The sequence below is a fragment of the Pholcus phalangioides genome, unplaced genomic scaffold, assembly GCF_987345545.1.
Source record: "Pholcus phalangioides strain wild (caught in Gottingen) unplaced genomic scaffold, Ppha-v1.0 ptg000002l_1, whole genome shotgun sequence".
NCBI lineage: Eukaryota > Metazoa > Arthropoda > Arachnida > Araneae > Pholcidae > Pholcus > Pholcus phalangioides.
Genome location: NW_028301595.1, coordinates 16,805,104 through 16,831,848, shown reverse-complemented (window position 1 = coordinate 16,831,848; position 26,745 = coordinate 16,805,104). Strand labels below are relative to the sequence as shown.

Below are 26,745 nucleotides of genomic sequence, written 5' to 3'. Positions count from 1 at the left end.
TTCCCTGTTTCGTATTGACTACGATGACGGGAGTAGAGCCTGCCGCGGTGTTGCTCTGCTGGTTCCACATCATGTGTCGTCGCGCGTTCTAACGCTGCGCACGAACCTGCAAGCCATCGCGGTGGAAATCTCTACAGGCCTAAGAGTTACCATCTGTTCCATTTATTTGCCACCAAATGACACATTCTTACAGAGAGATCTAGAACAACTGATTGATCAATTACCACCACCATTTTTTCTTCTTGGAGACTTCAATGCACATAACATGATTTGGGGTTCTAACAGCAACACCCCTCGTGGGGAAATGGTTGAACGATTGTTAGATGACATGGACCTTACCATCATGAATGATGGCAGTTTCACTCATTTCCATGCCCCAAACAATAGTTTCACTGCAATAGATTTATCATTATGCTCACCTTCACTCTTGCCGAACTGGTCCTGGTCGGTTGATCCAGACCTCCACGGGAGCAATCATTTCCCTCTAGTGGTTAAGTGCCTTGATCGAAGCCATAGCATACCTGAGGGTCCTCCTCGGTGGAAGCTTGTGGCCGCCCGATGGGCAGACTTCACGGTCAAGGCAGAAATCACGGAGGATATGGTTTCGCAACCCGACGTCGACCATTGTGTCGACCTTGTGACCAGTTGTATGATCTCAGCAGCCAATGAAACAATACCCAAAGTCTCCTCGAAACTTCCTAAATTTCCTAAACCTTGGTGGAACCACGAATGTAATCTCACTATTAAAGCACAAAAGAAAGCGTGGAGTAGGTTCCGGCGGTATCCTACCCATGACAACAAGTTGGCATTTTTAGAAGCAAAGGCGATAGCAAGAAGAACCAGGCGCCAGGCTCAACGCGAGTCCTGGCAAAAGTTTACCACGGGAATCAATTCATCTACTTCATCTAAAGTCATTTGGGACCGGATCCGAAAAATCAATGGTCATTATCAGTCTCATCCCATCACTATTTTAAACACCAATGGCACTATCATCAGCGATGTGAGGGATATTGCGGATACCATCGCCGCCCATTTCGCCACTGTCTCCAGTGATGCGAACTATCCCCCATCGTTTCATCCCATTAAATCATCAGCCGAACGTACATCGTACACCTTCCGGCCTTTTACACCGGAGGGGTACAATTCATTGTTCACCCTTCATGAACTGACGACGGCCTTGCAGCGAAGTCCTGACTCAGCTGTAGGGCCCGATGCTATTCATTATTCCATGATTCGGCATCTCTCACCAGAATCACTGTCACATTTACTCATTTTATTTAATCGGATCTGGCTCAGTCATTCATTTCCTGACACCTGGCGAGCAGCCATAGTTCTTGCATTCCCGAAGCCTGGCAAAAATCCTCAACAACCGAACAGTTACAGACCTATTGCTTTGACCAGTTGTTTATGTAAGCTCATGGAACGCATGGTCAACTATCGCCTTATGCACTACCTTGAGGTTAACAATATTTTATCTAAACATCAAAGCGGCTTTAGACGGTTCAGGTCCACAACATGCAATCTATTACGCCTTGAGACATCAATAAGACAAGCATTCGTAAAGAGGGAGCATATGCTAGCCATATTTTTCGACATAGAAAAGGCCTACGATCGTACTTGGAGGCACGGAATTCTTTCCGACCTCTATAATTGCGGCTTGCGGGGCAACTTGCCTATTTTCATTAAGAACTTTCTCGCTCGACGCATCTTCCAGGTACGGATCGGAAGTACATTATCAGCTCCCCAAATCCAAGAACAAGGTGTACCTCAAGGTAGCATTTTAAGTGTAACACTTTTTATTTTAAGACTCAACGGGGTGTTGAACCAACTCCCGTTGTCAGTCACTGGCGCACTATACGTGGATGATCTGTTGATATCATATCAATCAGTGAATATGAGGTCAGCCGAGAGACAATTACAAACCGCACTCAACAAGATCAGCAAGTGGGCTCATAATAACGGCTTCTCTTTCTCCGCAGACAAAACCGTCGCTGTGCATTTTTGCCGGCGTCGTGAGCTTCATGATGACCCACAATTATTTTTAAATAATAGTCAAATACCTATTGTAGAGAATACAAAATTCCTCGGCATTACATTTGACAAGAAACTTACATTTAAACCTCATATTTCACAGTTGAGAGCTCGTTGCATGAAGACGATGAACCTCTTGAAGGTCATCTCTTCTACATCATGGGGAGCAGACCGTAAGTCGCTCCTCCACTTATATAAAGCTCTAATAAGATCAAAGCTCGACTACGGTTCCATTGTATACGGGTCAGCACCTCGGAGTTATCTGAGTGTGCTCGACTCAATTCATCATCTCGCTCTCCGCATTTCCTCTGGAGCTTTCCGAACTTCTCCCATGGAAAGCCTCTATGTCGAATGCAACGAGCCATCACTGACATCAAGACGCCAACAACTTTCTTTGAAATATCATATCAAAATGAAGTCTTTACCAGGTCATCCACTTCATCGTGTCATTTTCAATCCGTCATTTCATAGACTTTTTGCTGCTCGACCTTCATGTGTTCCATCGTACGGTCTTCGTATGAGGGCACTTGTGGAAGAACTAGAATTAGACATGAGTCGTGTGGCCCCAGTTGCTTGGCAACTGGCACCATGGGAGCAGTCTCTGCCAGATGTCTCTCTTTCATTATCATTATACCCTAGAGCCACCACAGCAGATGTTATATATCGACAGATATTCTTTAGGCACAGGGGTAGGTACAACAGGTACTTTCCCATATATACCGACGGCTCTAAGAGCCCTGGGCATGTCGGTTGTGCCTACATCTGCTGTGAGGAGACATCTTTCAAACTTCCCGACATATTTTCTATTTACTCGGCAGAGCTGTACGCAATCCTTCAGGCTCTACGTCATATACGACGCAAACGCCACCGACGATGCATCATTTATAGCGACTCTCTTAGCTCATTGCAAGCATTGTGTTCTTTTACTTTTCACATTCATCCATTTATTCATGCCATTTTTCATGAACTGCATCACCTCATTCATCACGGTACCACAGTAAAATTTTACTGGGTACCAAGTCATGTAGGAATACCGGGCAACGAAAAAGCAGACAACGCAGCTCGAACAACAACTAACATTGACAATAGCCTTTTGGTACCTGCCAGTGACCACTTCTCAATCCTCCGGGAAGTGATGCATCGCCACTGGCAGGATCATTGGAACAATCAAGTTAATAATAAACTTTATGCCATCAAGCCCACACTTGGCCACTGGCGTTCGAGCTGCAGGACTAACCGAAAGGAGGAAGTTCTGCTTGCCCGGTTGCGCATAGGACACAGTCGCCTCACACAATCATATTTATTATTACGAGAGAGTCAACCAGAGTGCCTTCATTGTCAAAGTCCATTGACCATTGCTCATGCTTTTACTTGTTCACATCATCGTCATCATTTTACGACCGCTTTTGGTCATAGTCATCTTTCACTTCATGACATTTTAAATGACAATAGCGATGCATCTCGCATTTTTAAATTCATCAAAGCCATTGGTTTATACGACAAATTATAGTTTTTACAATTTATGTCATTGTTTTACGTTTCATGTTCCGTTTTATATGTTTTAGTTTTTTGACATGACAGAATGACATTTTTCTCATTTTTATGTCTTGCTTTGGCGCAGTTTGACCAAATTGGTCCTTGCGCCAATAAATTGAAAATCCAATCCAATCCAAAGCGTCAAGACCCCCTTCAGAAATTATAAACAAATAAAAGGGGCCAATACGTTGGCGCACATCTCAGCATCAGGAAAGTATCGATCCCATTTCTGGGTTTCTTAATCAATAGCTGAACAATATGGCTTACGGAAAATTCACCACCGTGCAATTTACCGATAGGAAAATTCACCGACAACAGTTCGACACGAGTCGGTGAGCCTGTAAGTGAGCGAGGAATGACCGAGTGAGTGAGTCAGTAATTGATGCAGTAGTTAGTGAGTGAGTGAGGGACAGACAGGTTAATGTTGGTGAGTCAGCAAACCAGTGAGTGAGCAAACCTGGTGAGTTGATAATAGAATGAGCGACTAGTTAGTGAGTGAGCGAGTGACAAAGTGAGCGACCAGGTTATTGAGTGCATAACAGAGGGAGCAACGGAATTGATGATACAATGAGTGACCTAGTGAGTGCATGACAAAGTGAGTGACCTAGGGAGTAAATGAGCGACCTAGAGATCAGGTGAGTGACTGCACTACCGACAGAGTGATCGAGTGACGTAGAGAGTGACGTCGTGAGTGACCTGGTGAGTAGGCGAGTGACCTGGTGAGCAAGTGGACAGAGAACAACTGACCCAGAGAGTAAGTGAGTGACCCAGTGAGTGAGTGGTAGAATGAACTACCTAGTGATTGACTGAATGACCTAGTGATTGAGTGAGCAAGCGAGCGCAAGCAAGCTCTCGTGCACTTGCTCTCTCCATCATTCATTTACTCATGTCGAACTGATGTCGGTGAATTTTCCCAGTGACGAATTTTTCATTCGGTGAATTGTTGGTCGGTGAACTTTCCTGGCGGTGAACTAATCGCATGGTGGTGATTTTTCCGGGAACGGAAGAATAGCTCAATTGCGTTTTCTGTTGGAAATCGAACCTTGGGATGCATCAATGACGTCACCGACGGGCTTCCAAGGATATTTCTTGTTAATTAACGTCAACAACCATCCGAGAATTCCAGCTGCATAGCTCCACAAAGAAATACGATTAATTAGAATCGGTGATTAATTTCAAAGGCAATTATCCATCACGAATGTTGTCCGTTGACGTAATTCCGACGTGACACGTACCTTGAAAACTTCCAGTCCCACGTCTTGGTGTAACTGTCAAACGTCACGCAGGGCCAAGGAGTGATGCTGATGATGATGCGTATGTGACCAGAACCCTTAATGAGTCGACCCCGAAACTTTCCGACTCTTATTTAAGCTAATCAGTAGCAGCTGCTGGTTATTATTCAGGTTTCTATTCCTGTAACAGAAATCGAACCGGCGGGCAGACGCGACTGTCTCTCGACCCGTTTTGTTGTTGTTGTTATTATTATCATCATCACAATAACCGTGTCTGAATCCTCAGCTCTGTCGTTGCTTACATCCATCTTATAAGGACAACAAAAATCAGATTGAAAAACTCCTTTCTCTTCTCCCACACTCTGCCTTAATCCTTTAAGGGGCAATGACGAGATATCTCGCCTCATTTCTCAATGGAAAACTTTTCCCTATGCTCCTTAGTTTGCACTTGCCAAGCCTCTCCCATTCATGATTTTTTTCCTCTAAAAAAAAGGATTTTATGCTTGAAAACAATGCTTGATAAAAACGGTATGAATGTAATTTTCATATGGCAACCAATTAATATTGGTTCTTATACTGGTATAAGTCTTAATATTTTAGTTAACCAATTTTACACGAGTGGAGTCGTAATATTTTTGTCACCGATATACACAAGCTCACACCTGATATTTTTGTCTTCGAGCGTAGACGACAGGGCTGGAGAAATTTATTGCCCGTCATGCTCGGCCCTGACCGTAACTAGGGGGTGGGGGACAGTGGGGCCAACTGCCCCTTGCGGGAAAATTTACGATGCGGCAGTTTTAGGTAGGAACAAAAAACTCCGTTGCAAAATCATATAATTTTAAAGGTGTGGGGGCGGCAAAATAATGTTTACCCCGGGCGGCAAAAATCCCAGTTACGGCCCTGTGCCCGAGCATGTAAAAGTTTCGACCAGCCATGTATTTTTTTCATCCACATGCCCGACGCGGCATACACATATATGAAAATTAATTCGTCTTCATTCGCAGCTGAAGATGCCTGTCTTCCCTGTATTCGTAGCTGAAGATGCCTGCCTCCGCTCCATTCGCAGCTGAAGATGCCTGCCTCCTCTCCATTCGTAGCTGAAGATGTCTGCCTTAGCTCAAGAACGAATCCAGAGGGAGGGCGGTAGGAATGATCGCTTCTCCCAAGAGCCGAATAGTATGGGAAATTTGTCCCGGAAAACACGGCACGATCAAACGATCTTACGCAATCCACCCCTCCCGTCACATCATCCAGGATCCGCGCCTAGTTCAAGCTACAATAAATGGTTAGGGTTTTCCAGATGCACCCGAGTCCCCCTGTACAATGTGCTTACATCACCTGGCCTGAATGTGCCTCTCAGTTCCTATCACTATCACCGACGATGATGAAAGCATTCCGACAGATCAGTGATTCCCAACGTGGGCGTTAACGCCCCCTGAGGCGATGGAATGTTCCAGGGGGGTGGTAGAAGCTAAGGGTATAACAGAGGATCCTATGGGTTTAGATTGCGATGGGACACAAAAGGTTGGGAAACCATGGCATAGATGAATGAGTTCGATTTCTATTCTCTTTCCCGTACCGATAATTTTGGTGTCGAAGAGAAATGCATCATAAACGTTGCTTGAACTCTGGTACCCGTCTGCTGCCACCTATTGGATAAAAACAAAACTGCCTTTTAAAATTCTTGAAATGCTGGTTTTAAACCAATGTTTAGCATAAAAATGAACATGTGGTATGAAACTATAGATTTTATCTTTTTACGCTGCATAATGATGTAAATTTTATACGCCAAAATGCAGGTTACTGTGTATTTATGTTCGCTGCAGGAATTGAATTTGCGGCAAACTTAGAAATATGGTGACCGATATTTTGGCGCATACAAGTTGTACCGGTGTGGAGCATAAAAAACAAAAATTATAAATTCCTACCACATGTTGTTCGTTTTGATGCTGCACATCGATTTAAAACCAACAGCCATTTCATTTAAAAACAAAAATAGTTCGGTTTTTGTTCAATAGGTGACAGCAGTTGTCCTAACTAAACAAGAGTGCCTTGGTTCGAGTCCCAGTGGAGAACAGATGACTTTTCTTGCCGAGTTCACCTCGGCATGATATCCGGAAAACATCTGTTTCCTTGATTTCTAAATATCTTTGTAAAATAATTAAAACATGAAAAGAAAATGTATTTACAAGCTATCTTAATTACACTTTGTTAATTCAAAATGTTTTTTTAGGTTGAAATAACCGAGAATTTCCCTGGAAGAAATTCATATTATTCTTCTAATCCTAGTGTGTCCCCCCTCCTCCTCGAAAGGTCAATTCCGCGTACGCAAGCCGAGTCCTAATATTACAACTTCACCAAACACCAACTCTGGTTATATTGCAATTTACTGCCATTGATGAGTTGGGTTGGAAATTGTAGGCGCTATCTATCGGTGTTCTCCTGAAGCTCATTAGTGAAAACATCTTATCTAAATTCTCTCCTGGGTTTTCAACCTGGGACCGCAGCAGCAACCTTCACGGTGGTAGACGAGCATCTTACCACCATGCCACTCGGGCGTCTCCTACTAGTATGAGTTAGTCAAATTAACATTTCTTGATACTTCTTTAATTAATTGCTCTTAAATGGATTCTTAATACTTTTGTTACCAAGTGTACGCAAACTTGTATTAATACTTTTTAATTGTTTTTTTTTCTCAAATGGAGTATTAATTTTTTGTAGCCAAGAAAACACACAAGCTGAGTACTTATATTTTTGTCACGTAGTATTGACTCTTGTAGAGTCCTGATATTACACGCAAGCTGAGTCCAATACTTCTTTAATTAATTACTATTGGAGATACGTAAATTTCGAATTTACGAAATAAACGCGATTAATGCGAAATTTGCCAATTTTGACCAATAAATACGAAAATTTTAATTTTTACTACTCTTCGTGAAATCTCGATAATTTGCATTCTCAATAAATATGAATATGATCGAGCATAAGCTTCTGAATGGAAAGCTTGATAATGAAATTCTAGTATGTAAAATGCGAGTTCTCTCTCTCACTCTCTCGTTTGACTTTCATTTCCGAGCTCTGTCGGAAAATTATGTAACTATCGACGATTTTGGAAAGATCAAACTATTCAATCACGCTCGTTTTGTGGAGTAATTTGGTGGACTTGAAATCTCTTCAGTGCCAATTTTCAAGGGCATTTTTGCGAAAAAACAGAAAATATTTTGACAAATGAGAATGGTGGAATCGGTGAAGAGTTTATTATGTTATGCTGAAGCATACACATGACATCCTACCCAACAAATGAAGCTTACCAGCGTATAGGTAGACTATTCTGTCCGTCTGAAGCCGCGACGACAATTACATCATCTTTAAATCCAAGTTCATTGTTGAAGCTTCTCTAAAATATCTTTTTTTGATTTAGAAATTGTTTTTTTTTTTGTGCGTATGTGAGTGAACAAATGCAAAATTTTGGATTTGCAATATGTGTTATTTTTCTATTTATTTATTTTGGGAACAAATAGCGATTTTTAAAAATTTTTTTGCAAATAAATGCGAAATTTCGAATTTTTACGTATCTCTAATTATTATCAGTCTTAATATATTTATTACCAAATGTATTCCAGGTGAGTCCCAAAATTTTGTTGGAAAATATATACAAGCTGAATCACAAAATTTTTGTTATCAAGTTATACACAATTGCAGAGTATACACGAGCCGAGTCCCAATACTTTTGTTGCAAAGTGTACACCAGCCAATGCATCAAATTCACTTAGAAGGAACCACAATTTATTTATCGAGTCTAAACTCAGTTACTAAGAAAGAAAATAAGGATTTTTGATTCCAAGAATTCATTAGGAAGAAACATAAATAAATATTTCAGTACAGCAGAATCATCATTTTGAATCACTGCTGGGGACAGCTCCTCCCATGGCACTCATTTCACTGAAACAACCATATCAAGTTACTAAAGCTCATATGATGACGAAATAAGAAGTATCTTGTTCACGCTATCGGCCTTCCGGGATCTCTCAGCCGACTCCAGATGACTCGGGAAATGCGGGAACTCTATCAATGCCGTTCGCTAAACCATTCGATCATCAGGTACCATGGAAGAATATGCCTCGTATTCGTAACCTTACTCTGTGGAGCGGGAGTAGAAAATATCTCACACGCAACACGTTATCACGTTACTGATCTTTCTCCTAGAGAATGGTAGGTACTTCCGAAGAAAAACAAGTAGTGGTGTAAGATAGCAGAGAGAGAGAGAAGTGATGCTCTCTCAAGTGCCATCCTTATAGGAAAAAACACAACAGTTGTATCGTATACACGTCAAATTCAATTAAGTGTTCGCCACTTCAGTTTTCCACTACCGAATTTCACTCCTCTCCTTGTGTACCTATTACGTATAAAGACAAGGGCGCTGACTCCGAGCGAAAATTCCTCACAATGATCGTATTGTGTTTGTACGCTATAACCGATTCGACGATTGTGTGTTCGTTCTATAAATAAAGTCACCTCCATTGAGTTGCTTTACAATTTGGCGTCGGTCCTCGGCATTGTCTTCCTGTGGCATTCATTGCATACACACAAACTGCATCTTTATTGATATGTATTTTCTATGACACTCCATGGGAGGAAGGCTTTGACCCGGGTTTCTTTCCCAGATTATTAAGGCGAGAAGTACGCCATCTAGGAATAGCATCGAAAAGGTTATGAATTTCAGAGAGAGAAATCAGGTATTTTAATTTAACCACAAATTCCGATGTGTATCTCGTACTCCGTGTCAAATCATTGGCTTTCCTTACGCGGACGTACATTAAAGAATAGAGCTCACTGTCTCCTATATATACCAGTGGTTTTCAACCTTAGAAAGATCGCGGCCCGGTTACATTTATTTTTGTAAGTGGAAAGCCTGGTCAAACACATGACTAATGGAAAATGAATGGGGAAGGGAAAGGAAACGGCCAGTCACAACACTCATGGCCCGGTGTGATGGTGTCGAGGCCCGGTGGTTGAGAAACATTGCTATATACAGTGTGTAGAATATGGGAGTTTGTGACCAGACACTCCCCGCTTCATATCGAAGATGTCGAAGTGGTCCCAAAGGATGGGTGTATCCAGAAACTTCATTCCTTTTATTTTATTTTTATAAATTACAAATATTTAAATTGCATTAAATATTGAAAGAAGAATATCTTTCCGCCATACTCTTGACTCACATGAAGTCGTTACGAAATCTGGGAATCTTGGATTAGTCTTTGCGTTCATTGCGTACGGCAGTGTCATTGGCTCATAGTCCCGTGCTTCCGATCGGGTCATAGTTCATCCATGTTGAGACGTCCGTATGAAGCGTCTACGTCATCGTTTCCCAACCTTTTTTGTCCCATCGCCCCCCAACGCAATCTAACCCATAGGATCCTATGTTATACCCGTAACTTCAACAGCCCCCATGGAACTTTCCAAAGGCCCCCCCCCCCCAAGGGGGCATTAACGCTCACGTTGGGAATCACTGGTCTACGTAATCGTCTTTAAGTCGGAACCGCACTAACTACACTGACATGTCACGTCGGACACGTTGTGAATTCCGATTCGTGGAAATTCATAACGTCTCTGACATGACGTGAAATCACGTTGCATCAGTATAATGTGTTTCGGCCTTTAGAGCGTCTTGCCCGTCTTACTCGCCTAAGCATTGCTATTTTTGTTGTGTAGCCACCACCACCACCTTCTTGAAGAGGTAATAACAGGGACGGCTCGCGAGAAGGAGGCGCGTAGGAGCGCCTCCCCCCCCCCCCTGAAAAAATTACGCCATTAATTGGATTTGATACCGACTTAATACCATTGAATATTTTTTAATGAATTTTTATAAATTATAAGAGAAAAATATTCGGAAGCATTGATAAAAAAAAAAAGTACCGTAAAATACGGGTCATATGGCCAAAGCGCTTTCCATAGAAAGTGCTCTGTATCCTTCGGCCCGCTTTCCGTCGCGCGCCGTATGAGGTACCCTTTGGTAGTATAAAAACCAGAGGAAAAGGGGGGGGGGGAATGGTTAGTACAAGGTTATTTTATTATACTCGTTTTAGGCACGCAAAAAAAGTGCCGTGAATACTTATGCTGCCATCGACTTTGTTTTAAATCTACTACCTTTTAGATCTGTTGCATCTTCTAAGTTAGAATATATTTGAATAAAAAATATGTACATATATATTTTTTTTTATAATTTTATCATAGAAATTTATACACCTTTTAAATTAGAGTATAATATTCAGGCGTCTGTCCAGACCTTTTTTGTAGGGTCCAGTTTTTGTGAAAAATAAATAATTTTGCGGGAAGCGTGGTAATCTAGTTAACACTAGTTTTACCATGAGTTGACATATACAGGGCCGTCTTAAAAGCATCATGGGCCCCCGGGCCAAATGATTTTTCTGAGGCCCTACCAGGCAAATTTTCGAAAATCTCAACCAGACCCCCATTTTTGTGAGGCCCCTGGGCCGTGCCCATGCTTTAAGACGGCACTGGACATATACCTATTTCTACCAAAGGGGTCAACCTTTCTGTATTTAATTAGAAAAAATATAAATTGACCTATCTGTTATGGAGTTAAAGTAGAAAAAGCGAACTTCAATAAAATTACATCAGTTATAATATTTTATTTTTGATAGTTTAATGTAAAGCATTTTTTACAATCTTGAAGAAAATTAAACGAAAAGTTTTCTCGAAAAGAGGGGTTAAATGACCCCTTGGTAAACCTAGTGTTAATCTACACGAAAGAAATGAAATTCAAAAATTTATGGTTTCTTTTGTAAAGAATTCGTTTTTGGGATCCCGAATTTTATGAAAGGTTCGGAAAACGGGCCCAAATGTTTGCTGGTCGCAGACCCCTGATATTAGAAGAAGAGTATGAATTTTCACAATTTGCAAAAACCATTGTCTGCTAAACCAAAACTGCTAAACTTAACGATTTTCAACGTTGTTAAGAAACGTTGTTTAACGTGCGCTTAAGCTCACTGCGCAAACTTTTTTTTTTATGTAAATGCTGCGTTGGTAGAGCATTATTATTTTTGTACTGCATAGGTATACAGGTAATGTGAAAAGCAATTTGATAAACAAAGATAAAAGTTTTCAAAATGCAATGCAATACTTTACTAATTGTAAATACTGCATGCATTATTTACAATTGCCTTCGTTTCCCTCTATACACCGCTATCTATTTTTCCGTGCTAACATCGTAAAAGCTGTTAGTTGAGCCCCTCCAGGAGGCTGTCCATTCGCATTCCCGTTAAGCGTTCATACCACATTGCTCTAAGGAAAGAAAATATCTGCTTTCTGTAGCTCAATGGTAGAGCACTCCCCCGGACTGTTAGAGGTTGGTAGTTCGATTCCCCCACAGACGAGTGTGAATTTTCTTTCCGAATTTCATCTTCATCTCCGTTTGGTTATCCAGGCTTTCGTACTTCGCGTAATGTCATGCTGATTGCGTGGTAAAACGGAACGTTATCCGTATTTCGCTCTGCAACATGCCATTCGGTTTCTGAAAAAAATGTGTTGTGTACTTTTTCTACAGCCCTTTCGTCAAGCTTTCCACGTCACCTTTTCATTTGACCGCGCCTAAAGCCCCTGTAAAGTAAAGCGGGCTCGTCATTCATCTTTGAGCAAACAGTAGGGTTGCCGCTCCAAAGCCAAAGGGATGTCTCGAAAATCTTTGAAAAAAAAAAAAACAGGATAGTGAACAGCGGTTGGCTATAATGATAATAGCGGCGTCATGCTTTCGGTCAAAGATTGCGCATAGATTAGCCTGGTATGAGGAAGTGTGGTAAAGGAGCTCTAATCGCACTTGATAATATAGTCGATTATGTGCTTTCGTATAGTCATGAGCTCATCAGCAAATTCCAAAATACGGTAACAATGGAAAAAATCGAAGGAAGTGAGGAGCTAACGAGAACAGTTTAAATAAATTCTCAACAGCAACAATAGTAGACTCAAGCGTGGATCCAGAGGGTGGCGATCACCCCCTCCCAAGAGCCGAATAACGTGGGGGGGGGGGGAATCGTTTGTCCCGTAAAGTACGGGACGATCTAACGAGCCTACAAAGTAAATTGCCCCTCCGAACCCATTTCCCTGTATCCGCGCCTGAATAGGCTTCACATCAATCGTTATTTTAGGAGATTCATAAGACAAAATTACCCGGGGTCTTCATTCACAAATCCCAGGGCCATCACTACTCACAAGCACTGGTGCCATTCAAGCTGCAGTCAATTGGTAAATTCAGTAGGTTTCATCTGCATGTGACGTAGAACATTTTATGTATTACCATATTGCTAAATGTGGTTCGTGATGGGTTTCTATAATTCATGCAAATTAGATTAAATTTATCATCGGCCATTTCCCCCCTGAAATTAAGCGGCATTTCACTTCCCATCTCTAGCATTCGGGCGAAGAATTATAATTATCATTACCGAGCATCTCTAACGCTTTCTCTCGCGAGAACAATCGTGACATCATCTTTCATGGGAATCGCTTCCCCTCTGTTCATAGTTATCATATACACTCTATTTTCCGTGTATTTATTTATTTATTATTAAATGCTTTAACTTCTATGATATGCGAATAATCTTGATCTGGATGACAGATATGATGGATTACTGCTTACTGCTATACTCATGCGTGCATATTTTACATCAAAAAAAAAGATGCGCTTTTTTTTGTCTCGTCTCTGTATGATTGATGATCATGGAGTTGACTTTTCTAGCTCATCATTTTTTGTTCTTTTATTTTGACTAGAAATTCGCCGAAAAATTTCCTTTTCAATATGGAAATTTCTAACGGAAAAAAGAATTATTATCATGGCCCATTGAGTTTAGATGCATTCAGATTTATCCCTCCCCGTTATAAATAAAAATTGCTCAAGTCGAGCTGAAAAGCGCATATTGCAGCTCATGTTTGTCTGAGAAGCCATTTTTAGACAGGAAATTCGCTATCCTATTATAAGACAATAAGGTCTGGAATACACGTGCCACTTTCGAGCATATGCAACGAATGAGCTTATTGGTTGCATTTGAGCGAATATTTCCAATAAGCTGCTCGGTTTTCATTGGTTGCATTCGAGCAAATATTACCAATAAGCTCATCGGTTCTCTTGGTTGCATTCGGGCAAATATTTCCAATAAGCTCATCGGTTCTTTTGGTTGCATTCGGGCAAATATTTCCAATAAGCTCGTCGGTTCTCATTGGTTGCATTGGAGCAAATATTTTCAATAAGCTCATCGGTTCTTTTGGTTGCATTCGAGCAAATATTACTAATGCCTTCATTTGCTGCATTCGGGCAAATATTTCCAATAAGCTCGTCGGTTCTCATTGGTTGCATTCGAGCAAATATTTTCAATAAGCTCATCGGTTCTCTTGGTTGCATTCGGGCAAATATTCCAATAAGATCATCGGTTGTCATTGGTTGCATTCGAGCAAATATTACCAATAAGCTCATTGGTTGCATCCGAGAAAATATTTCCAATAAGCTCATCGTTTCTTATTGGTTGCATTCGAGCAAATATTACCAATAAGCTCGTCGGTTCTCGTTGGTTTCATTCGAGCAAATATTTTCATCAAGCTCATCGGTTCTCTGGTTGCATTTCCAATAAGATCATCGGTTCTCATTGGTTGCATTCGAGCAAATATTACCAATGCGCTCATTTGTTTCTTGCGAGCAAATATTTCCAATAAGTTCATTAATTGCATTTGAGCAAATATCACCAATAAGCTCATTGATTGCATTCTAGCACATATTACCAATAAGCTCATTTACTGCATATGCTCGTGAGTGCCATGCTTTCATGCTTCTTAGTATCCATGCGTATTCGAGACCTTATTCTAGAAATTTTATTTGACAGCAGGGGTTCCCAATCGGGGTGCCTGGGACCCCCCCCCCCCTTCGATGGGGTTTACGAATTGTTTCTGGGGAGGGGGGTCCGCGACTTGATTGTAGAATCATAAAAATTTGTTACTGCTAAGTTAAAACAAACTAAATGGTTTAAATAAAGTGCTTGAAAACAAAAGCGAACTAACGCGCAAAAACATCGCTACTACTTTGTTAGAGACTGCATTAATAATAATATGATTTTTTTTTTAATTGTTCTTGTGGTGACATCTCTCGATAGGAGCATGAAATGGTTGTTTTGTCCGGTAGATGATAGTGCTACCGCATCACACATACCAAGGCACTGAATAGAATGTTCTCCATTGTTCGAATACGTTCTCGCTGTTAGACGGCTGTCGTTTCTACTTCTATGAATCGGGGCCCATGGCAGACACCAAGATTTTCGGGGGGGGGGGGGTCCGCGACTAAAATTATTTGGAAACTACTGTTTCACAGCAAGGATACTCAACCTTTTTGAGAAACTCTTCAGCCGCTGTAGTGGTCGAGTGGTCACAGTGACGGACTCGCATCGCGGGGATCCGGGTTCGAGCATCACAGTGGTGGTCGGCTGAAGTTGGTTTTTTGTGGTTCGCAAATGCGAGCCGATTTCCCCGTTAAAAAGTCTCTCCGCAGAGAGTAACAGGCCTACAAACAGTACAAATGTTCAGTCATTCCACTTCACTTCTGAAATATAGATGGCAGCGCTGAAAAATCATACACAACACTAGATACGCACTCAGACTGTTAGATATACACACTTATACTTCCGGCATAAACTCTCTAGGTCTATCCCATATTGCCTATGGCGATAGACCTGAGTTGTGCTCGGTTAGGAAAAAAAAACTTTTGGAGAGTGTGGGCCACTTCATTAGTTTGGAAACGTGTCACGGACTACTTATCTCGAAATGAGTTTAATTAATGGTTATGCGCTTCCATTCACTTACATTACTGACGCTGCAACCAGATGGTGACTAATCCGATAAGTCGCCATCTGTTGGCAGCGTCAGTAATTGCGAGCTTTGGCCTGAATTAAGTCCAACCGACCATGTACGGTCCCGCTCAGTGCAGACGAGAGTTCTAAGGAAAGATCGAGATATTCGTTGTCTGTGTCCAGTATAACGCGCTCACCCGGCAAGTGAGAGGACGTGGGTTCGATTCCACGCAAGGACTGTGGAATTTTATCACTTTCCTAAATGTAACCTCCATCTGTTAAAAACCTCAAAATAATTTTGTGATAATACATCCTATTTGTTCTATTCAAAACAGATGTTTCAAAACTATTTACAGTGCTCGTTCTCAAATCTCAATTTATATAAATTTAAATCTACTCCCCATAAGACATAACGCCATCTACCGAATCATACTCTACATATATCGTAATAAATCAATATGCACTCAAAGAGAGTCCATATCACTGAGAAGACCAAACGAAATTTATTGCATACCCTCATTTAGAAAAGAAATATTTCGCAAACATTTTTACTACCTTGCTCCTAAACTATTTAATGCTTTACCGTTGGCAATGCAGAATATATCTAGGTTTGCACATAATTTAAAAAATCACTTTTTCAATTTCTAATAGCAATAGACGATATAGATGTATATTTTCAATTATAGAAGCGAATTATATTATTATCAATACGCCTGTAGTTGCCTCATATCAATTGTTATTATATCAAATGCTACTATTATGTGAACATGTATTTCAGTATAATTGTTACAAAAATTTATCCAAATTCATTTTATTATTTAACTGTATTTTTTATTATAAGTTCTGTGTTATTTTTTGTTTCTTTCGTATTTACCTTTAATTACGTAGTTGTCCTGTACAGGCTCAGGCCTCTAGACGACAAACATTGAGATTTGACTGTATTATTTAACTTTGGAAACAAATAAAATATTTTATTTAAAAAAATAAATAAATAAAAAAGTACCAACACACAAAATTAAATAAATATCTCTTTAATTTAAGAGATAATTAAGTACATTATCTCTTAAATACTGGAAAAAGGTTTTTTTTCCCCTCATTTTCCAATTTTTTTTTCCCCCGTTACTTGTACATATCATGCCTGGAGAATTCCAAGAATCTGGTCAACGTCCAGAATAAATCTTAATTTCAAGGAAATGATAAAAAAAAAAAAATGTTATTTCTATAGAAAAATAAATTTTTAAAAGAAAAATCTCTCACTGGAGAGGGGGGGGGGAAAGGGAGGGGGGGGGTGTTCTTTTATGAAAAGGGATCGTGTGAACGGATTTGATGAGCTTCCGGCAGTGATTTTTTTCCCACTTTCTCATCTTTTTCACAATTTCTGTGCCACGTGGTCACGAGGAATTTCTCCCTCTTATCTTTATCTTTTAAACGCGAAAAGAACTTTTTTTTCCCTATCTTTTGGAATTTTCTGGTGACTCATCTCCTCATTTTCATCCGATAAAAGCACGGCCAAAAAAAAAATTCTACTGGTCGGATCGATAAACGTCTCGTTTACAGAGCAAAATGTGTTCTTTCTAGGAATTTCCAGACTTCGAGAGTCTCCGAAAAATTCTCTCTCCTCCATCCCTCATCATCTTTTTGCAATTTTCTTGAGACTTCTAGGAGAAGACACACACCCACACACACACACAACACAGACTGTCTCTATAACTGTCTACTTTATTATGGAGACTAATTTTACGAAAACGAAGCCAAATTTTGGGTAGAAAAGCAATAATAAAACGCTGGTGTCTCGTCCAATTTATTCGAGACGCGAGACCGTTAATATATTTAAAAAAAATTTAAAGCTGGTAAAATTTGTTTATATATTATTGTGGATTTTATTTTCTAAATTTTGAAATACTTCGTGTCTATGTTTGTAATTTTAATTTCGAAATGGATATTGTTCGTTGGGAATTTCTCAATGTTGCATTTGGTTCTGTGAATTTTATTTGATATGTTTTGAAGTAAACGTTGAACGTCTCGATTCATTAAGACTTTTTCACAGGCGATAAATAAAATGAGTTTCTTTCCATGTTTGATTTAAATTCTTGTAATTTTGTTTCGGGTTTTTCCATTTCATATTTTCTATTAAATTTCTCATTTTTATTAACCATTTTTTCGTAGTTTCTTCACCAGCTTTTTTTTTACTTTGATTTTTATTTCTGTTGTTTTTCCTTTATAAAAGTCATTCGAATTATTTTTTTTTTAGTCTGAAAAAATATTTTGTTTTTTATTTCTATTTCAATTTTCTTGAATATTTTTATATTAAATTATGACTACTAGAAGATTTATGACCATTTGTCTTAAATTTTTTCTTTTCAGTTTTTCAGTTTTTTTTATTTTCATTTTTTACATTTTCATTTTTTACATTTTTCCTTTTTGCTTTTTTAATTTTTATTTTCTATTTCAATAATTTTTTTTTCTATGGAGTTTTTCATTTTTCAGTTTTCTGTTCAAGTTTATTCTCTTCTATTTCTCAGTTTGAATCTTTTAAGTTTTATTCTTTTTTAATTTTTCAGTTTTATTCTTTTTCCATTTTTCAGTTTTATTCTTTTTCCATTTTTCAGTTTTGTTCTTTTTTCAGTTTTATTCTTTTTTTCATTTTTCAGTTTTATTCTTTTTTTCATTTTTCAGTTTTATTCTTTTTTAATTTTTCAGTTTTATTCTTTTTTTAATTTTACAGTTTTATTCTTTTTTAATTTTTCAGTTTCATTCTTTTTTCATTTTTCAGTTTTATTCTGTTTTAATTTTACAGTTTTATTCTTTTTTAATTTTTCAGTTTTATTCTTTTTTAATTTTACAGTTTTATTCTTTTTTAATTTTTCAGTTTTATTGTTTTTTTAATTTTACAGTTTTATTCTTTTTTAATTTTTCAGTTTTATTCTTTTTTAATTTTTCAGTTTTATTCTTTTTTAATTTTTCAGTTTTATTCTTTTTTAATATTGAGTTTCTTTCCATCCCTTAATTTTTAAAGACTCCGTATTTATTTTTGTCATGTTTTTCGCCCGTTAATTTCAAAATGGATGTTGTTTATTTGAAATTTCTCAGATATATTTGGTGCTGGGAAATTTATTTGATGAGTTTTCTTTGAAGCAAACGTTGACCGGCTCAATTCATTTAAACTTTTTCACTGGCGATAAGTAAAATGAGTTTCTTTTTTGTTTTTAAATTCTTGTAATTTATTTCATTTTTCTTCTTGTTTGAAGTTTCATTTTATATTTTTCATCAATTTATTACTTTTACCATTTACTTTCTTTTTCATATTTTCTCTATCAGTTTTGCTCATTGTGATTTTTATATTTGTTATTTTTCTTCGATAAAAGTAATTAAATTTCCTTGTTTTTTAGTCTGAAAAATATTTCTTTATTTCTGTTTCGATTTTTTTAATGTTTTTATATTTTTTGGCTTAAATGGTTTCTTTTTAGTTTTTCTTTATTTTCCCTTTTTCAATTTTATGTTTTTTAGTTTTTTTACTTCAATATTTTTTTTTATTTTTCTATTGAATTTTACAATTGTTTTCAATTTTTTTTTATTTACTTTATTCTCTTTAACTTTCCAACTTCAATCTTTCCAGTTTTATTTATATTTTTCTAATTCCATCCTTTTTTCAATTTCATTCTTTATTCTTTTTTTTTCACTTTGGTTCTTTTTAATTTTTCAATTTTATTTTTAAAAATGGTATGGTTTTTTTTCTCAATTTATGGACTTGTCTTACCTATGTCGGTTTTTTATTCGTTAATTTCGATTTTGGCATTGCTAGCTAGAAACTTTTCACACACACACACACACACACACACACACACACACACACACACACACACACACACACACACACACACACACACACACACACACACACACACACACACACACACACACACACACAGTCATATTTTATATTTATTTCTCAGTTCATCCAGACTTTTTCACTGACAATAAATAAAATGAGGTTTTCTAATTTCTTATAATTTATTTCGTTTTTCCTCTTGTCTGAGGTTTTCATCTCATATATTTTTCATCGATTTCTCATTTTTCACAATTACTATTTTTTTTCATAGTTTCTCTATCAGCTTTGCTCTGAGACTTTTGTTAATTTTTCTGCAATAAAAGTAGTTCAATTTCTTCCTTTCTTTTAGCATGAAAAATGTTGTTTCTTTGTTTTTCTATTCAATATTTTCTAATTTTTTCTATTTCATTTTTTTTTTCATTTTTTTTTTCGATTTCATTCTTCTTAATTTATTTTCTTTAATTTTTCAATTTTATTCATTTTATTCATTTTAACAAAATTTAAAAAAAATTATTCTTTCTCTCAAAATTGTTCTTACTTTCATTCTTTTCAATTCTTCAATTTAATTTTTTTTTCAATTTTTGATTCTTTGCAAAGTTTTATTTATATTTTTTCTGGCTTTAAATATTTTTCCTAGTTACTGTATTAATACAGAAACAGGCTGCAACCATCGTAAATACCAAATGAAATAGCCAATAATTAGGAAAAACTAGTCATATTGATGTCACTCACTCCTCAAGTATTTATTAAAAAATCGTTCTAAAAACCCAAATGAAAACTGGTAAACACAGAAGAGAGAAACTGTGTGTGTTTTGTTTCCTATGTAATACTTATGGTTATCGCTCAAGGATCGATAGCAACGAATTATTCTGGTACTGTTTTAAGCTACAATGCAGGGAGGGGCTCCTTAGACCATGGACATTATTTCAAGGATTCCCCAAAGGCAAAATAACTGAGAAACGCTGATCTAGTCTTTTTCTGTATATCTCAGACCCTTCATATCCGCAAGCAAAGTGCCTTAGTGACTCTTCTCTGTACCTCTTCAACCGAGTCTATGTCTAAATCGGTGATTCCTAACGTGGGGCCCACGCCCCACAAGGGTGAATTTTTAGTGGGTGGGGGGAGCAATTTAAGTTTTTCCTATGAAGGCTTAGAACCTTCCGAACTCCCTTCATTTTTTTACATGAGTTCAAATTTTTAATTTTTAAACAATTCCTTGATGGCTTCTTTCTTTTGTTTTTCTCTTTCAGTGAAAGGGGTTTGACTAAGGGTTCCTAATGTTTTGTGTTCCATGGAAAATTTGTACCAATAAGATAAAGTCCACGGACCCCTTGAGAAATCACCTTTGCAAAATATCTGGACTTATCAATGCTAAAATAAGAGGCTTTTAAAGAGACGAGATATCAATGCTGCTTAAAGGGATAAATATAAAAGTTGTTTGACTTTTTAATATTGATACAATCAAAAACTCATTGGAGACGCCCCAATGAGCCTCGTACCTTACTCAGGTGAGTGTTTAGACCAGAAATCTTCAACGCGTAGCCCTTGAATGGCCCTTGAACAGGGCCGTCTTAAGACCATCATGGATTCTCGAGCCAAGTGATTTTCTAAGGCCCTACCTGGCAAATTCTCGGAAAATTCCCTGGCCCACGCATTAAGACGGCACTGCCCTTGAAGCTTTTTGCAGTGGCCCACCAACCACTTTTAGAAAATAGCTAATTTACATGGAAAGGTGATTAAATTTAAAAAAAAAAATCGTTAAAAAGAGCTCTGGCTACTAAAATCTGTACTGATGTATTTAGAACTGTGAGATGCTTTACAGATTTAAAAAGATTCAATAAAAAGGTTGTGCATTTGATTCATTAAAAGGGCTGTCGAACGAATTCTCTGGGGGGGGGGGGGGGTACCATGAGCCAAAACAGTTTTTGAGGCCTATGATTTCATATAGGCTACATGGTATTTCGAGAGGCCGAATTCGGCATCTCTCTCTCCAAAAGGTATACATAATTACAGAATTTACAGAAATGCTAAAAAAAGAAACATTTTAGTGAAAGAAATAATTTTAAAATTGTGGAAAAAAAAATTCATAGCTGAGATGAAAATTTATAATTAATGAAAAAGTAGTTACAGAATTATCGAAAGAAATAATTGAGCAGAACTGCTAATAGAAATGATTCCAGAATTATTAAGAATAATTTCAGAATTGTCAAGAGAAATTTCGCACAGAATTGTTGAAACTATTAATTCATGAAAAAATTTGCAATTTAGAAAAAATACTTTCATAATTAATGCAATTTAAAGTTGGTGAAAAAATGATTTTAGAATTATTAAGAATAATTTCAGAAATATCAAGAGTAATTTCAGAAATATCAAGAGTAATTTCAGAATTCTTAAGAATAATTTCAGAATTTTCAAGAGTAATTTCAGAATTATCAAGATGAATTTCAGAATTATCAAGATGAATTTCAGAATTATCAAGATGAATTTCAGAATTACTTATATTAAGAATAATTTCAGAACTGTCAAGAGTAACTTCAGAACTGTCAAGAGTAACTTCAGAACTGTCAAGAGTAACTTCAGAACTGTCAAGAGTAATTTCAGAATTGTCAAGAGTAATTTCAGAATAGTCAAGAGTAATTTCAGAATTGTCAAGAGTAATTTCAGAACTATCAAGAATAATTTCAGAATTGTCAAGAGTAATTTTAGAATTGTCGAGAGTAATTTTAGAATTATCAAGATGAATTTCAGAATTATCAAGATGAATTTCAGAATTATCAAGATGAATTTCAGAATTCTTAAGAATAATTTCAGAATTCTTAAGAATACTTTCAGAACTGTCAAGAGTAATTTCAGCATTGTCATTATTAATTTCAGAATTGTCAAGAGTAATTTCAGAATTATCAAGAGTATAATTTCAGAATTATCGAGAGTAATTTCAGAATTATTAAGAATAATTTCGGAATTGTCAAGAGTAATTTTAGAATTATCAAGATGAATTTCAGAATTCTTAAGAATAATTTCAGAATTGTCAAGAGTAATTTCAGATTTGTCAAGAGTAATTTCAGAACTATCAAGAATAATTTCAGATTTGTCAAGAGTAATTTCAGAACTATCAAGAATAATTTCAGAATAGTCAAGAATAATTTTAGAATTGTCAAGAGTAATTTTAGAATTATCAAGATGAATTTTAGAATTATCAAGATGAATTTCAGAATTATCAAGATGAATTTCAGAATTCTTAAGAATAATTTCAGAATTCTTAAGAATACTTTCAGAACTGTCAAGAGTAATTTCAGCATTGTCATTATTAATTTCAGCATTGTCATTATTAATTTCAGAATTGTCAAGAGTAATTTCAGAATTATCAAGAGTATAATTTCAGAATTATCAAGAGTATAATTTCAGAATTATCAAGAGTACAATTTCAGAATTATCGAGAGTAATTTCAGAATTATTAAGAATAATTTCAGAATTGCCAAGAGTAATTTCAGAATTATCAAGAGTAATTTCGGAATTGTCAAGAGTAATTTTAGAATTATCAAGATGAATTTCAGAATTCTTAAGAATAATTTCAGAATTCTTAAGAATAATTTCAGAATTTTCAAGAGTAATTTCGGAATTATCAAGATGAATTTCAGAATTATCAAGATAAATTTCAGAATTGTCAAGAGTAACTTCAGAACTGTCAAGAGTAATTTCAGAATTGTCAAGAGTAATTTCAGAATTGTCAAGAGTAATTTCAGAATTGTCAATAGTAATTTCAGAATTGTCAAGAGTAATTTCAGAACTGTCAAGAGTAATTTCAGAACTGTCAAGAGTAATTTCAGAATTGTCAAGAGTAATTTCAGAACTGCCAAGAGTAATTTCAGAATTGTCAAGAGTAATTTCAGAATTGTCAAGCGTAATTTTAGAATTGTCAAGAGTAATTTCAGAATTATCAAGATGAATTTCGGAATTGTCAAGAGTAACTTCAGAACTGTCAAGAGTAATTTCAGAATTGTCAAGAGTAATTTCAGAACTGTCAAGAGTAATTTCAGAATTGTCGAGAGTAATTTCAGAACTGTCAAGAGTAATTTCAGAATTGTCAAGAGTATTTTCAGAATTATCAAGAGTAATTTCAGAATTATCAAAAGTAATTTCAGAATTGTCAAGAGTAATTTCAGAACTATCAAGAATAATTTCAAAATTGTCAAGAGTAATTTCAGAATTGTCGAGAGTAATTTCAGAACTGTCAAGAGTAATTTCAGAATTGTCAAGAGTATTTTCAGAATTATCAAGAGTAATTTCAGAATTATCAAAAGTAATTTCAGAATTGTCAAGAGTAATTTCAGAACTATCAAGAATAATTTCAAAATTGTCAAGAGTAATTTCAGATTTGTCAAGAGTAATTTCAGAACTATCAAGAATAATTTCAGAATTGTCAAGAGTAATTTTAGAATTGTCAAGAGTAATTTCAGAATTATCAAGATGAATTTCAGAATTGTCAAGAGTAATTTCACACATAATTGTTAAAAGCATTAATTCATGAAAAAAATCAACAATTTTTGGAAGAAATACTTTCATAATTAATGAAAATTTAAAAGTAGTGAAAAAATAATTTCAGAATTATCGAGACAAACTTCAGTTTTAATAAAAGAAATATTTGATTAAAAAGAATTAATTAATTAATTAATCGATGGAAGGAGAAGTAATTTTCAAATAAACAAAAAATTTAAATTAAATAAAAAATAAATAAATTCAGACTAGAAATAAAAGCGTTCAATGAATTTGAGGAACCCAATGTATAGTATAATAGCCGAGAATAAACACCACGGTATGACTGAGTGGCCCGCGGGCTTCGTGGAAAGTTTAATTTGGACCGAAATGTCTGAGAAATGTTCAAGACCCTTGGCTTAATTAAACAGTTACGTAATCAAAATAGAATGGCTGAAATAAATACCTCAATTAAAAAAAAATGTATCGTAAAATTGACGAAAAAAGTAATTTCGAATTTACTTTTCTAGAAATCATTTCGGAACTAATGAGAGAAGTAATTTCAAGAGGGGAAAGTATAATAAAAAAAAGCATCGTAACAATAAGCATCTTTCTATAATGTCATCATCTCTATACTGGCACTGATCGGAGAGATGTCGGACATCATCGTGCGTAAATTATAACCATCATACTAATTGGATAAAAGCCGGAGAGTCCCATGTCTAATGTGTATTAACGGTATATCGGGGCGATATCTTTTCATCTGGCTTCTACCGTCGTTTTTACGACGTCGGTGATGATGATGCTAATGGCATAAAAAAAAGAAGTAAAAAATAAATAAATTCAATTTACGATAGATTGACGGAAAAGATCGCAAATTGTCTTTGACATGTCTATCCATTTTCGGATCGTTCGCCTTCCTCCTCACTCGCTCGCTCACGCAGTCTCCTCTATCTCGCAGCATTAACCTTATATGCGGTCACATTTTTCCTATACTCTCTGAACTCCTCCTTCTCCGATTCCCGACATTAGCCGATTTCATCGTTGCCACGGAAACCTATCCAAGATGTATTATGGCGGCGCCCTTTACCTACCCCCCCCCCGCCCCCCAAACTACAGGATAAGAAAGATGCTGGGGAGAAAGTCTCTATATAACGGATTTCCCTTTTCAATGGCATTCCTTTCCCCCCACCGCTCGAAAGGAATGTGTGAATGGAGTAAAAGAAACGCCTTTTTCGTTGTATGCCTACGGTATTTACCGTATTACGATACTCCCCCCCCCCCCCCTTCTCACTTGGAAAGTAGATGGCGTGCATGTGTCAGGGTCTGCTTCAAAATGAAAAGAAGCCAATAAACTCATCGATAAAAGACGACAGACTGATAAAACACACGCGAAAAATTTTGGCACGGGGCAAAAGGCCAGACACGTGATATTCCGAGAACTTAATGGAAGCCGGGATGCTCCAGCGCTAATTAAAATACCTCCCCTTATCTGAAGCTAGTTATTGAAGAATCAGATCACATAGTGAATCATGGTGATGATCTAATCTAAAGCTAATTATGATTGGAGTATTTCGGTACCGGTCTGGGGTGATTACGATCGAAATTAGTTACTGTTATGCGAGAACGATCGTCGCTCTGAATGATCACGTGGCCGTAGGCGAACCATTTAATCAAAATTATGTCACTTATCGCATTGGTTTCTGTCACGCTACTACGGTCATTTTCACGTTATACGTAGCGTGCGGGGATGGCTTATTGTAACTGGTGAGAGTCTCGAACCAACACCATCTATATCAGGTATAGATGGTGCTGATCTCAGTGGTTCTCAACCTTTGGAAGCCCGCGTCCCGATTGATTTGTTTTTTGTGAGTGGAAGGCCCGGTCATACACACGACTAATGGGAGCAACAAAAAGGAGCAAAGTGAAACAGTGAATCACTCACTGGCCTGGTTTGGCTGATGTCAGGGCCCGGCACTAGGCCGCGGCCCGGTGGTTGAGAAACTCTGGCATAGATGGTATCTCTGCTATAGATGGTGTTGCTCGAACCGGGGATTCTCAACATAATTTATATTAATTTTGAATGGTAAACCTTGCAATTTTAATTTTTGTTTTCGTTTATGTAATGTTGATAGGCATGGGGCTGACCAGGATAATGGCTCGCAGACCAAATGTGTCTCGTCCTCAAACCAAATTTTGTAAAAATGAATTAAGTGGCACGTTACCAGATCACTTAAGTGACCCGCGGCATGTTTACAGATTGCTAAAGTGACCCGCGGCACATTTAGAGATCGCCTAAAGGAATTATGAGTGGTTCCAATTCATTTAAGTGACCCGAGGCACATTTTCACTTCACTTAAGGTTCATTAACGGATCACTTGAGTGATCTGCGATGCACCTGAAAGGGGTTTACGATGCCCCCTAAGAGCCGCGACACGCGTTTTGAGAACCATTGTTCTCGTGGGGGGGAGAATCATACCACTGTCCCCTCGTAGATGTTGATTTAGAGTTCGATTCCCCGCGGAAACCTGTGAATTTTCGTTAGAAAAAAATCATCATCTCTGTTACCTATACCTTGCATGAATAGGGGTTATCTTTGTATGAGATTACTGCATCTCGGAGTATGTCATCGTTTTCAGAGAAGAAAATTTCCATTTAGATGTGGAGAAAGGATTGTCATTAATTATAGTGATAAATTCAGCTTCATTCATTCTGTTGTTGCTCAGTGTTGCTGACCCCAGGGCCGTCTTAAGAGCATCGTGGGCTCCCGAGCCAAATGATTTTTCTGAGGCCCTTA

At 37.3% G+C, this 26,745-nt stretch overlaps 1 protein-coding gene across 3 annotated transcripts in view; it reads left to right on the top strand.

Moving 5' to 3' along the window:
- Nucleotides 1-26,745, top strand: part of PDZ-GEF (PDZ domain-containing guanine nucleotide exchange factor) — a 175,326-nt gene that overhangs the window by 62,566 nt on the left and 86,015 nt on the right. The gene's annotated exons all lie outside the window — the stretch shown is intronic.